This window comes from Salvelinus namaycush, unplaced genomic scaffold (assembly GCF_016432855.1).
Source record: "Salvelinus namaycush isolate Seneca unplaced genomic scaffold, SaNama_1.0 Scaffold454, whole genome shotgun sequence".
NCBI lineage: Eukaryota > Metazoa > Chordata > Actinopteri > Salmoniformes > Salmonidae > Salvelinus > Salvelinus namaycush.
The window spans coordinates 146,509-161,023 of record NW_024061147.1 but is presented as its reverse complement, the minus strand read 5'-3'; positions in this window follow the sequence as shown (position 1 = coordinate 161,023).

The following is a 14,515-nucleotide window of genomic DNA, read 5'->3' as shown; positions in this document are numbered from 1 at the left end:
TACATGTTTTATATTTGATCAAATACTGTTTTTAAATGTGAACTTCTATGAATGAAGGTATAAAAGAGCTTGTATTAAAAGTCTGTGTTGTTATGTCACTGTTCTGTTGTTGTTTTCTCAAAACCCTGGTTCCTTGTGTCATCCATTCATAACTTAACCTTGTCTGTGAATTTAGCCTGTTAAGTTGTAGTAGGTTAGTAGTCAGTGTTGTCTAGATGGACAGTATAGTTGTAGTAGGTTAGTAGTCACAGTGTTGTCTAGATGACAGTATAGTTGTAGTAGGTTAGTAGTCAGTGTTGTCTAGATGACAGTATAGTTGTAGTAGGTTAGTAGTCACAGTGTTGTCTAGATGACAGTATAGTTGTAGTAGGTTAGTAGTCACAGTGTTGTCTAGATGACAGTATAGTTGTAGTAGGTTAGTAGTCATAGTGTTGTCTAGATGGACAGTATAGTTGTAGTAGGTTAGTAGTCACAGTGTTGTCTAGATGACAGTATAGTTGTAGTAGGTTAGTAGTCACAGTGTTGTCTAGATGACAGTATAGTTGTAGTAGGTTAGTAGTCACAGTGTTGTCTAGATGACAGTATAGTTGTAGTAGGTTAGTAGTCAGTGTTGTCTAGATGACAGTATAGTTGTAGTAGGTTAGTAGTCATAGTGTTGTCTAGATGACAGTATTGTTGTAGTAGGTTAGTAGTCAGTGTTGTCTAGATGACAGTATAGTTGTAGTAGGTTAGTAGTCACAGTGTTGTCTAGATGACAGTATAGTTGTAGTAGGTTAGTAGTCACAGTGTTGTCTAGATGACAGTATAGTTGTAGTAGGTTAGTAGTCACAGTGTTGTCTAGATGACAGTATAGTTGTAGTAGGTTAGTAGTCACAGTGTTGTCTAGATGACAGTATAGTTGTAGTAGGTTAGTAGTCACAGTGTTGTCTAGATGACAGTATAGTTGTAGTAGGTTAGTAGTCATAGTGTTGTCTAGATGGACAGTATAGTTGTAGTAGGTTAGTAGTCACAGTGTTGTCTAGATGACAGTATAGTTGTAGTAGGTTAGTAGTCACAGTGTTGTCTAGATGACAGTATAGTTGTAGTAGGTTAGTAGTCACAGTGTTGTCTAGATGACAGTATAGTTGTAGTAGGTTAGTAGTCAGTGTTGTCTAGATGACAGTATAGTTGTAGTAGGTTAGTAGTCAGTGTTGTCTAGATGGACAGTATAGTTGTAGTAGGTTAGTAGTCACAGTGTTGTCTAGATGGACAGTATAGTTGTAGTAGGTTAGTAGTCACAGTGTTGTCTAGATGACAGTATAGTTGTAGTAGGTTAGTAGTCACAGTGTTGTCTAGATGACAGTATAGTTGTAGTAGGTTAGTAGTCACAGTGTTGTCTAGATGACAGTATAGTTGTAGTAGGTTAGTAGTCATAGTGTTGTCTAGATGACAGTATAGTTGTAGTAGGTTAGTAGTCAGTGTTGTCTAGATGACAGTATAGTTGTAGTAGGTTAGTAGTCACAGTGTTGTCTAGATGACAGTATAGTTGTAGTAGGTTAGTAGTCAGTGTTGTCTAGATGACAGTATAGTTGTAGTAGGTTAGTAGTCATAGTGTTGTCTAGATGACAGTATAGTTGTAGTAGGTTAGTAGTCACAGTGTTGTCTAGATGGACAGTATAGTTGTAGTAGGTTAGTAGTCAGTGTTGTCTAGATGACAGTATAGTTGTAGTAGGTTAGTAGTCAGTGTTGTCTAGATGACAGTATAGTTGTAGTAGGTTAGTAGTCATAGTGTTGTCTAGATGACAGTATAGTTGTAGTAGGTTAGTAGTCACAGTGTTGTCTAGATGACAGTATAGTTGTAGTAGGTTAGTAGTCATAGTGTTGTCTAGATGACAGTATAGTTGTAGTAGGTTAGTAGTCACAGTGTTGTCTAGATGACAGTATAGTTGTAGTAGGTTAGTAGTCACAGTGTTGTCTAGATGACAGTATAGTTGTAGTAGGTTAGTAGTCAGTGTTGTCTAGATGACAGTATAGTTGTAGTAGGTTAGTAGTCATAGTGTTGTCTAGATGACAGTATAGTTGTAGTAGGTTAGTAGTCACAGTGTTGTCTAGATGACAGTATAGTTGTAGTAGGTTAGTAGTCACAGTGTTGTCTAGATGACAGTATAGTTGTAGTAGGTTAGTAGTCACAGTGTTGTCTAGATGACAGTATAGTTGTAGTAGGTTAGTAGTCACAGTGTTGTCTAGATGACAGTATAGTTGTAGTAGGTTAGTAGTCAGTGTTGTCTAGATGACAGTATAGTTGTAGTAGGTTAGTAGTCATAGTGTTGTCTAGATGACAGTATAGTTGTAGTAGGTTAGTAGTCACAGTGTTGTCTAGATGACAGTATAGTTGTAGTAGGTTAGTAGTCACAGTGTTGTCTAGATGACAGTATAGTTGTAGTAGGTTAGTAGTCACAGTGTTGTCTAGATGACAGTATAGTTGTAGTAGGTTAGTAGTCACAGTGTTGTCTAGATGGACAGTATAGTTGTAGTAGGTTAGTAGTCACAGTGTTGTCTAGATGACAGTATAGTTGTAGTAGGTTAGTAGTCACAGTGGTTGTCTAGATGACAGTATAGTTGTAGTAGGTTAGTAGTCAGTGTTGTCTAGATGACAGTATAGTTGTAGTAGGTTAGTAGTCACAGTGTTGTCTAGATGACAGTATAGTTGTAGTAGGTTAGTAGTCACAGTGTTGTCTAGATGACAGTATAGTTGTAGTAGGTTAGTAGTCACAGTGTTGTCTAGATGACAGTATAGTTGTAGTAGGTTAGTAGTCACAGTGTTGTCTAGATGACAGTATAGTTGTAGTAGGTTAGTAGTCACAGTGTTGTCTAGATGACAGTATAGTTGTAGTAGGTTAGTAGTCACAGTGTTGTCTAGATGACAGTATAGTTGTAGTAGGTTAGTAGTCACAGTGTTGTCTAGATGACAGTATAGTTGTAGTAGGTTAGTAGTCACAGTGTTTGTCTAGATGACAGTATAGTTGTAGTAGGTTAGTAGTCACAGTGTTGTCTAGATGACAGTATAGTTGTAGTAGGTTAGTAGTCACAGTGTTGTCTAGATGGACAGTATAGTTGTAGTAGGTTAGTAGTCACAGTGTTGTCTAGATGACAGTATAGTTGTAGTAGGTTAGTAGTCACAGTGTTGTCTAGATGACAGTATAGTTGTAGTAGGTTAGTAGTCAAGTGTTGTCTAGATGACAGTATAGTTGTAGTAGGTTAGTAGTCACAGTGTTGTCTAGATGACAGTATAGTTGTAGTAGGTTAGTAGTCACAGTGTTGTCTAGATGACAGTATAGTGTAGTAGGTAGTAGTCAGTGTGTCTAGATGACAGTATAGTTGTAGTAGGTAGTAGTACAGTGTTGTCTAGATGACAGTATAGTTGTAGTAGGTTAGTAGTCACAGTGTTGTCTAGATGACAGTATAGTTGTAGTAGGTTAGTAGTCAGTGTTGTCTAGATGACAGTATAGTTGTAGTAGGTTAGTAGTCACAGTGTTGTCTAGATGACAGTATAGTTGTAGTAGGTTAGTAGTCAAGTGTTGTCTAGATGACAGTATAGTTGTAGTAGGTTAGTAGTCACAGTGTTGTCTAGATGACAGTATAGTTGTAGTAGGTTAGTAGTCACAGTGTTGTCTAGATGACAGTATAGTTGTAGTAGGTTAGTAGTCACAGTGTTGTCTAGATGACAGTATAGTTGTAGTAGGTTAGTAGTCAGTGTTGTCTAGATGACAGTATAGTTGTAGTAGGTTAGTAGTCATAGTGTTGTCTAGATGACAGTATAGTTGTAGTAGGTTAGTAGTCACAGTGTTGTCTAGATGACAGTATAGTTGTAGTAGGTTAGTAGTCACAGTGTTGTCTAGATGACAGTATAGTTGTAGTAGGTTAGTAGTCACAGTGTTGTCTAGATGACAGTATAGTTGTAGTAGGTTAGTAGTCACAGTGTTGTCTAGATGACAGTATAGTTGTAGTAGGTTAGTAGTCAGTGTTGTCTAGATGACAGTATAGTTGTAGGTAGTAGTGTTAGATACGTCACTAGTTGTAGTAGGTAGTAGTCAGTGTTGTCTAGATGACAGTATAGTTGTAGTAGGTTAGTAGTCATAGTGTTGTCTAGATGGACAGTATAGTTGTAGTAGGTAGTAGTCATAGTGTTGTCTAGATGACAGCTATAGTTGTAGTAGGTTAGTAGTCAAGTGTTGTCTAGATGGACAGTATAGTTGTAGTAGGTAGTAGTCTAGTGTTGGTCTAGATGACAGTATAGTTGTAGTAGGTTAGTAGTCATAGTGTTGTCTAGATGACAGTATAGTTGTAGTAGGTTAGTAGTCACAGTGTTGTCTAGCTGACGACGTATAGTTGTAGTAGGTTAGTAAGTCATAGTGTTGTATAGATGACAGTATAGTTGTAGTAGGTTAGTAGTCACAGTGTTGTCTAGATGACAGTATAGTTGTAGTAGGTTAAGTAGTCAAGTGTGTCTAGATGACAGTATAGTTGTAGTAGGTTAGTAGTCACTAGTGTTGTCTAGATGACAGTATAGTTGTAGTAGGTTAGTAGTCACAGTGTTGTCTAGATGACAGTATAGTTGTAGTAGGTTAGTAGTCATAGTGTGTCTAGATGACAGTATAGTTGTAGTAGGTTGTAGTCATGTGTGTCTAGAGACAGTATAGTTGTAGTAGGTTAGTAGTCATAGTGTTGTCTAGATGACAGTATAGTTGTAGTAGGTTAGTAGTCACAGTGTTGTCTAGATGACAGTATAGTTGTAGTAGGTTAGTAGTCATAGTGTTGTCTAGATGACAGTATAGTTGTAGTAGGTTAGTAGTCATCAGGTTGTCTAGATGACAGTATAGTTGTAGTAGGTTAGTAGTCATAGTGTTGTCTAGATGACAGTATAGTTGTAGTAGGTTAGTAGTCATAGTGTTGTCTAGATGACAGTATTAGTTGTAGTAGGTTAGTAGTCAAGTGTTGTCTAGATGGACAGTATAGTTGTAGTAGGTTAGTAGTCACAGTGTTGTCTAGATGACAGTATAGTTGTAGTAGGTTAGTAGTCATAGTGTTGTCTAGATGACAGTATAGTTGTAGTAGGTTAGTAGTCATAGTGTTGTCTAGATGACAGTATAGTTGTAGTAGGTTAGTAGTCATAGTGTTGTCTAGATGACAGTATAGTTGTAGTAGGTTAGTAGTCACAGTGTTGTCTAGATGACAGTATAGTTGTAGTAGGTTAGTAGTCACAGTGTTGTCTAGATGACAGTATAGTTGTAGTAGGTTAGTAGTCATAGTGTTGTCTAGATGACAGTATAGTTGTAGTAGGTTAGTAGTCATAGTGTTGTCTAGATGACAGTATAGTTGTAGTAGGTTAGTAGTCATAGTGTTGTCTAGATCGACAGTATAGTTGTAGTAGGTTAGTAGTCATAGTGTGTCTAGATGACAGTCTAGTTGTAGTAGGTTAGTAGTCACAGTGTTGTCTAGATGACAGTATAGTTGTAGTAGGTTAGTAGTCATAGTGTTGTCTAGATGGACAGTATAGTGTAGTAGTTAGTAGTCACTAGTGTCTAGATGACAGTATAGTTGTAGTAGGTTATTAGTCATAGTTGTCTAGATGACAGTATAGTTGTAGTAGGTTAGTAGTCATAGTGTTGTCTAGATGACAGTATAGTTGTAGTAGGTTAGTAGTCATAGTGTTGTCTAGATGACAGTATAGTTGTAGTAGGTTAGTAGTCAGTGTTGTCTAGGATGGACGTTATAGGTTGTAGTAGGTTAGTAGTCATGTGTTGTCTAGATGACAGTATAGTTGTAGTAGGTTAGTAGTCATAGTGTTGTCTAGATGACAGTATTAGTTGTAGTAGGTTAGTAGTCAGTGTTGTCTAGATGACAGTATAGTTGTAGTAGGTTAGTAGTCACTAGTGTTGTGCTAGGATGACAGTATAGTTGTAGTAGGTTAGTAGTCACAGTGTTGTCTAGATGACAGTATAGTTGGAGTAGGTTAGTAGTCATAGTGTTGTCTAGATGGACAGTATAGTTGTAGTAGGTTAGTAGTCACAGTGTTGTCTAGATGGACAGTATAGTTGTAGTAGGTAGTAGTCACTAGTGTTGTCTAGGATGACAGTATAGTTGTAGTAGGTTAGTAGTCACAGTGTTGTCTAGATGACAGTATAGTTGTAGTAGGTTAGTAGTCAGTGTTGTCTAGATGACAGTATAGTTGTAGTAGGTTAGTAGTCAGTGTGTCTAGGTGACAGTATAGTTGTAGTAGGTAGTAGTCATAGTGTTGTCTAGGTGACAGTATTAGTTGTAGATAGGTTTAGTAGTCAGTGTGTTGTCTAGATGACAGTATAGTTGTAGTAGGTTAGTAGTCACAGTGTTGTCTAGATGACAGTATAGTTGTAGTAGGTTAGTAGTCATAGTGTTGTCTAGATGACAGTATAGTTGTAGTAGGTTAGTAGTCACTAGTGTTGTCTAGATGACAGTATAGTTGTAGTAGGTTAGTAGTCACAGTGTTTGTCTAGATGACAGTATAGTTGTAGTAGGTTAGTAGTCATAGTGTTGTCTAGGATGGAGCAGTATAGTTTTGTAGTAGGTTAGTAGTCACAGTGTTGTCTAGGTGACAGTATAGTTGTAGTAGGTTAGGTAGTCTTAGTGTTGTCTAGTTGAACGGTATAGTTTGTAGTAGTTAGTAGTCACAGTGTGTTGTCTAGTAGACAGTATAGTTGTATTAGGTTAGTAGTCAATGTGTGTCTAGATGACCGTATGTTGTAGTAGGTTAGTAATCATTGTTTCTAGATGGACAGTATAGTTGTAGTAGGTTGTAGTCAAGTGTTGTCTAGATGACAGTATAGTTGTATAGGTTAGTAGTCATAGTGTTGTCATAGATGACAGTATAGTTGTAGTAGGTTATAGTCAGTGTTGTCTAGATGACAGTATAGTTTAGTAGGTTAGTAGTCATAGTGTGTCTAGATGACAGTATAGTGTGTAGTAGGTTAGTAGTCACAGTGTTGTCTAGATGACAGTATAGTTTGTAGTAGGTTAGTAGTCACGAGTGTTGTCTAGATGACAGTATAGTTGTAGTAGGTTAGTAGTCAAGGTGTGTCTAGTTGACAGTATAGTTGTAGTAGGTTAGTAGTCACAGTGTTGTCTTAGATAGCAGTATAGTTGTAGTAGGTTAGTAGTCACAGTGTTGTCTAGATGACAGTATAGTTGTAGTAGGTTAGTAGTCATATTGTTGTCTAGATGACAGTATAGTTGTAGTAGGTTATAGTCATAGTGTTGTCTAGATGACAGTATATTGTAGTAGGATTAGCTTAGTCATAGTGTTGTCTAGATGACAGTATAGTTGTAGTGTTAGTAGTCATAAGTGTTGTCTAGATGACAGTATAGTTGTAGTAGGTTAGTAGTCAGTGTTGTCTAGATGGACAGTATAGTTGTAGTAGGTTAGTAGTCACAGTGTTGTCTAGATGGACAGTATAGTTGTAGTAGGTTAGTAGTCAGTGTTGTCGATATGGACAGTATAGTTGTAGTAGGTTAGTAGTTCACAGTGTTGTCTAGATGACAGTATAGTTGTAGTAGGTTAGTAGTCATCAGTGTTGTCTAGATGACGTTATTTTAGTAGGTTGTAGTGCAGTGTTGTCTAGATGACAGTATAGTTGTAGTAGGTTAGTAGTCACAGTGTTGTCTAGATGACAGTATAGTTTAGTAGGTTAGTAGTCAGTGTTGTCTAGATGACAGTATAGTTGTAGTAGCTTAGTAGTACATGTGTTGTCTAGATGACAGTATAGTTTAGTAGGTTAGTAGTCACAGTGTTGTCTAGATGACAGTATAGTTGTAGTAGGTTAGTAGTCAGTGTGTTGTCTAGATGACAGTATAGTTTTGTAGGTTATTAGGTCGTAGTCATAGTGTTGTCTAGATGACAGTATAGTTTTAGTAGGTTAGTAGTCATTGTGTTGTCTAGATGACAGTATAGTTGTAGTAGGTTAGTAGATCATGTGTTGTCTAGATGACAGTATAGTTGTAGTAGGTTAGTAGTCACAGTGTTGTCTGATGGACAGTATAGTTGTAGTAGGTTAGTAGTCACAGTGTTGTCTAAGATGGACAGTATAGTTGTGATTAGTTAGTATCAAGTGTTGTCTAGATGACAGTATAGTTGTAGTAGGTTGTAGTCATAGTGTTGTCTAGATGACAGTATAAGTTGTAGTAGGTTAGTAGTCACAGTGTTGTCTAGATGACAGTATAGTTGTAGTAGGTTCGTAGTCACAGTGTTGTCTAGATGACAGTATAGTTTAGTAGGTTAGTAGTCATAGTGTTGTCTAGATGACAGTATAGTTGTAGTTAGGTAGTTAGTCATAGTGTTGTCTAGATGACAGTATAGTTGTAGTAGGTTAGTATCACAGTGTTGTTAGATGACAGGTATAGTTGTAGTAGTGTTAGTTAGACAAGTGTTGTCTAGATGGACAGTATAGTTTGTAGTAGGTAGTAGTCATAGTGTTGTCTAGATGACAGTATAGTTGTAGTAGGTTAGTAGTCAGTGTTGTCTAGATGACAGTATAGTTTAGTTAGGTAGTAATCAGTGTTTCTAGATGACAGTATAGTTGTAGTAGGTTAGTAGTCAGTGTTGTCTAGATGGACAGTATAGTTTGTAGTAGTTAGTCTCAAGTGTTCTAGATGACAGTATAGTGTAGTAGGTTAGTAGCATAGTGTTGTCTAGATGGACAGTATAGTTGTAGTAGGTTAGTAGTCATAGTGTTGTCTAGGGACAGTATGTTGTAGTAGGTTAGTAGTCATAGTGTTGTCTAGATGACAGTATAGTTGTAGTAGGTTAAGTAGTCATGTGTCTAGATGACAGTATAGTTGTAGTAGGTTAGTAGTCATAGTGTTTGTCTAGTGACAGTATAGTTGTAGTTAGGTTAGTAGTTCATAGTGTTGTCTAGATGACAGTATAGTTTAGTAGGTTAGTAGTCAGTGTTGTCTAGATGACATGATGTTGTGTAGGTTAGTAGTCATGTGTTGTCTAGATGAACAGTATAGTTGTAGTAGGTTTTAGTCATAGTGTTCTAGATGACAGTATAGTTGTAGTAGGTTAGTAGTCCATGTGTTGTCTAGATGACAGTATAGTTGTAGTAGGTTAGTAGTCATAGTGTTGTCTAGATGACAGTATAGTTGTAGTAGGTTAGTAGTCACAGTGTTGTCTAGATGACAGTATGTAGTGTAGTAGGTGGTAGTAGTCCGATAGTGTTGTCTAGAACAGATGTACAGTATAGTTGTTAGTAGGGTTAGTAGTCAGTAGTGTTGTCTAGATGACAGTATAGTTGTAGTAGGTTAGTAGTCATAGTGTTGTCTAGATGGACAGTATAGTTGTAGTAGGTTAGTAGTCAGTGTTGTCTAGATGACAGTATAGTTGTGTAGGTTAGTAGTCATAGTGTTGTCTAGATTGACAGTATAGTTGTAGTAGGTTAGTAGTCAAGTGTTGTCTAGATGACAGTATGTTGTAGTAGGTTAGTAGTCATAGTGTTGTCTAGTGACGTTAGTTGTGTAGGTTATAGTGTCATAGTGTTGTCTAGATGACAGTATAGTTGTAGTAGGTTAGTAGTCATAGTGTCTAGAGTGACAGTATAGTTGTAGTAGGTTAGTAGTCACAGTGTTGTCTAGATGACAGTATAGTTGTAGTAGGTTAGTAGTCCAGTGTTGTCTAGATGACAGTATAGTTGTAGTAGGTTAGTAGTCATAGTGTTGTCTAGATGACAGTATAGTTGTAGTAGGTTAGTAGTCATTGTTGTCTAGATGGACAGTATATTTGTAGTAGTTAGTAGTCACAGTGTTGTCTAGATGACAGTATAGTTGTAGTAGGTTAGTAGTCATAGTGTTGTCTAGATGACAGTATAGTTGTAGTAGGTTAGTAGTCAGTGTTGTCTAGATGACAGTATAGTTGTAGTAGGTAGTAGTCATAGTGGTTCTGTTAGGGACAGTATAGTTTGTAGTAGGTTAGTAGTCACAGTGTTGTCTAGATGACAGTATAGTTGTAGTAGGTTAGTAGTCAATGTGTCTAGATGAACAGTATAGTTGTAGTAGGTTAGTAGTCATAGTGTCTAGTGACAGTATAGTTGTAGTAGGTTGTAGTCACAGTGTTGTCTAGATGACAGTATAGTTGTAGTAGGTTAGTAGTCAGTGTTGTCTAGATGACAGTATAGTTGTAGTAGGTTAGTAGTCACAGTGTCTAGATGACAGTATAGTTGTAGTAGGTTAGTAGTCATAGTGTTGTCTAGATGACAGTATAGTTGTAGTAGGTTTAGTAGTCAGTGTTGTCTAGATGACAGTATAGTTGTTAGTAGGTTAGTAGTCGTGTTGTCTAGATGGCAGTATAGTTGTAGTAGGTTAGTAGTCATAGTGTTGTTAGATGACAGTATAGTTGTAGTAGGTTAGTAGTCATAGTGTTGTCTAGATGACAGTATAGTTGTAGTAGTTTAGTAGTCTAGTGTTTGTCTAGATGACAGTATAGTTGTAGTAGGTTAGTAGTCATAGTGTCTAGATGACAGTATAGTTTAGTAGGTTAGTGTAGTCATGTGTCTAGATGACAGTATAGTTGTAGTAGGTTAGTAGTCACAGTGTGTCTAGATGACAGTATAGTTTGTAGTAGGTTAGTAGTCAGTGTTGTCTAGATATGGACAGTATAGTTTGTAGTAGTTAGTAGTCATTGTTGTCTAGATGGACAGTTATAGTTGTAGTAGTTAGTATCATGTGTTTGTCTAGGTGACAGTATAGTTGTAGTAGGTTAGTAGTCAGTGTGTTGTCTAGATGACAGTATAGTTGTAGTAGGTTAGTAGTCAAGTGTTGTCTAGATGACAGTATAGTTGTGTAGGTTAGTAGTCACTTGTGTCTAGATGACAGTATAGTTGTAGTAGGTTAGTAGTCATAGTGTTGTCTAGATGACAGTATAGTTGTAGTAGGTTAGTAGTCAGTGTTGTCTAGATGACAGTATAGTTGTAAGTAGGTTAGTAGTCATGTGTCTAGATGACAGTATAGTTGTGTAGGTTAGTAGTCACAGTGTTTGTCTAGATGACAGTATGTTGTAGTAGGTTAGTAGTCACAGTGTTGTCTAGATGACAGTATAGTTGTAGTAGGTTAGTAGTCATAGTGTGTCTAGGATACGTATAGTTGTAGTAGGTTAGTAGTCAAGTGTTGTCTAGATGACAGTATAGTTGTGTAGGTTAGTAGTCAAGTGTTGTCTAGATACAGTATAGTTGTAGTAGGTTAGTAGTCACAGTGTTTCTAGATGACAGTATAGTTTTAGTAGGTTAGTAGTCACAGTGTTGTCTAGATGACAGTATAGTTGTAGTAGGTTAGTAGTCAGTGTTGTCTAGATGACAGTATAGTTGTAGTAGGTTAGTAGTCATAGTGTCTAGATGACAGTATAGTTGTAGTAGGTTAGTAGTCAGTGTTGTCTAGATGACAGTATAGTTTAGTAGGTTAGTAGTCATAGTGTTGTCTAGATGACAGTATGAGTTGTAGTAGGTTAGTAGTCACAGTGTGTCTAGATGACAGTATAGTTGTAGTAGGTTAGAGTCACTAGTGTTGTCTAGATGACAGTATAGTTTGTAGTAGGTTAGTAGTCAGTGTTGTCTAGATGGACGTATAGTTGTAGTAGGTTAGTAGTCATAGTGTTGTCTAGATGGACAGTATAGTTGTAGTAGGTTAGTAGTCATAGTGTTGTCTAGATGACAGTATAGTTGTAGTAGGTTAGTAGTCATAGTGTCTAGATGACAGTATAGTTGTAGTTAGGTTAGTAGTCATAGTGTTGTCTAGATGACAGTATAGTTGTAGTAGGTTAGTAGTCAAGTGTTGTCTAGATGACAGTATAGTTGTAGTAGGTTAGTAGTCAGTGTTGTCTAGATGGACAGTATAGTTGTAGTAGGTTGTAGTCAAGTGTTGTCTAGTGACAGTATAGTTGTAGTAGGTTAGTAGTCAGTGTTGTCTAGATGACAGTATAGTTGTAGTAGGTTAGTAGTCAGTGTTGTCTAGATGACAGTATAGTTGTAGTAGGTTAGTAGTCATAGTGTCTAGATGACAGTATAGTTGTAGTAGGTTAGTAGTCATAGTGTTGTCTAGATGACAGTATAGTTGTAGTAGGTTAGTAGTCACAGTGTCTAGTGACAGTATAGTTGTATAGGTTAGTAGTCATAGTGTCTAGATGACAGTAAGTTGTAGTAGGTTAGTAGTCATAGTGTCTAGATGACAGTATTTGTAGTAGGTTAGTCATAGTGTTGTCTAGATGACAGTATAGTTGTAGTAGGTTAGTAGTCATAGTGTTGTCTAGATGACAGTATAGTTGTAGTAGGTTAGTAGTCACACGTGTTGTCTAGATGGACATATAGTTGTAGTAGGTTAGTAGTCACAGTGTTGTCTAGGTGACAGTATAGTGTATAGGTAGTAGTCACATGTGTCTAGGATGACAGTATAGTTGTAGTAGGTTAGTAGCCATAGTGTTGTCTAGATGACAGTATAGTTGTAGTAGGTTAGTAGTCACAGTGTTGTCTAGATGACAGTATAGTTGTAGTAGGTTATAGTCATAGTTTGTCTAGATGACAGTATAGTTGTAGTAGGTTAGTAGTCACAGTGTTGTCTAGATGACAGTATAGTTGTAGTAGGTTAGTAGTCCAGTGTTGTCTAGATGACAGTATAGTTGTAGTAGGTTAGTAGTCAGTGTTGTCTAGATGGACAGTATAGTTGAGGTAGGTTAGTAGTCACAGTGTGTGTCTAGATGGACAGTATAGTTGTAGTAGGTTAGTAGTCAAGTGTTGTCTAGATGACAGTATAGTTGTAGTAGGTTAGTAGTCACTGTTGTCTAGATGACAGTATAGTTGTAGTAGGTTAGTAGTCATAGTGTTGTCTAATGACAGTATAGTTGTAGTAGTGTTAGTAGTCACAGTGTTGTCTAGATGACAGTATAGTTGTAGTAGGTTAGTAGTCCAGTGTTGTCTAGATGACAGTATAGTTGTAGTAGGTTAGTAGTCATAGTGTTGTCTAGATGGACAGTATAGTTGTAGTAGGTTAGTAGTCATTAGTGTCTAGAGTGACAGTATATGTTGTAGTAGGTTAGTAGTCTAGTGTTGTCTAGATGGACATCTTATAGTTGAAGCTTTTTGATAGAGACGCACATACTCACGTTACTCTTTCTCTAGCATGTGGTGGACCGTGCAACACCCTGAACACACACCACAGAAACACACACACACACCCATGACACTTATACAGACAACATGCTACGGATGAAGACCGAGCTGGTATGAAAAAAAACAAGAATTATGTTTATTGCCTGTTTTAGGTGAGTCAGTGAAACAATTTTGTATTCATTTTATTAAACAAAGTTATACCTGACCCCAGATCAGTTGTGGCTCTTACCGACTCCATTGCTGTCATTGTCAAGCCAGACATGGCAATGCCATAGAGGAGACTAGGACCCAGGCTAAACACAGTTGACAAGTGTCCTGCACTAAAGTGTTTCTGTTGGTTTTGTTCCCTCCAGTTGGCGGCCTGTCTAGTGTCCATAATGGTATTGTATCAAATGTTTTCTGTTTTTCTGTTCTCAAATTACATTAAATTAAAGTTGTATCTCCATATGACTCTTTCAAGTCTATATATATCCTCCATATGGTTTCAATGAGAAAATGTCAAATTGACTTGTTGAGTTTCACAGCCATCTAACTATGCATACCATACTAAGCTCTCCAACTGCTTGACAGCAACGTTCTAAGACCCTAAACAATCTCAAACCATGTTTCTGAGCTCTGTGCCCACTTCCTAGCTCTGGGCGTGAAGTTTCCTCTAGGTACAGATCTAGGATCTGCTTCCCCAACCCTAACCTAGCTTAAGGAAATGCAAAACTGACCCGGAGATCAGCATCTGAGGCTACTTCAACCTACTCCCTCTCTGCAGGTGGTTCACCTCTCCCTAGCCCTATTCTGATTGGTCCAGACAAGGCCTACCTGAACTCCAAGGTGGTGTTCCAATGTAGGTCACCTGGGTCTCCTCCACCAAACACTACGAGCTCCTGAAGGACGGCAACCACCTGGTCGCCACGAGCACGACCTCCAAGACGACCAATCGGCTATGTTCTTCCTGAAGATCTCTGTGACGTCAGAAGGACTGTACCACACTGCAGGGTGAACGGCAGGTGGAAACATGGGCCTCAGTGGAACAGTCCGCCTGCAATTAGTGATGAGTAGAAGGGTGTGTGTGTGTGTGTGTGTGTGTGTGGTGTGTGTGTGTGTGTGTGTGTGTGTGTGTGTGTTGTGTGTGTGTGTGTGTGTGTGTGTGTGTGTGTGTGTGTGTGTGTGTGTGTGTGTGTGTGTGGTGTGTGTGTGTGTGTGTGTGTGTGTGTGTGTGTGTGTAAAAGGGGATGGACTGTAGTGTTTGTGTTAGCTAGACTGTGTATGCTTACAAATGAAGTGGTATAGCTGTTTCAGTTGGAATCGATCATTTCACAGCTAAATGCTTTCACCCGTCCCCTTCCTCCTCCATCCTC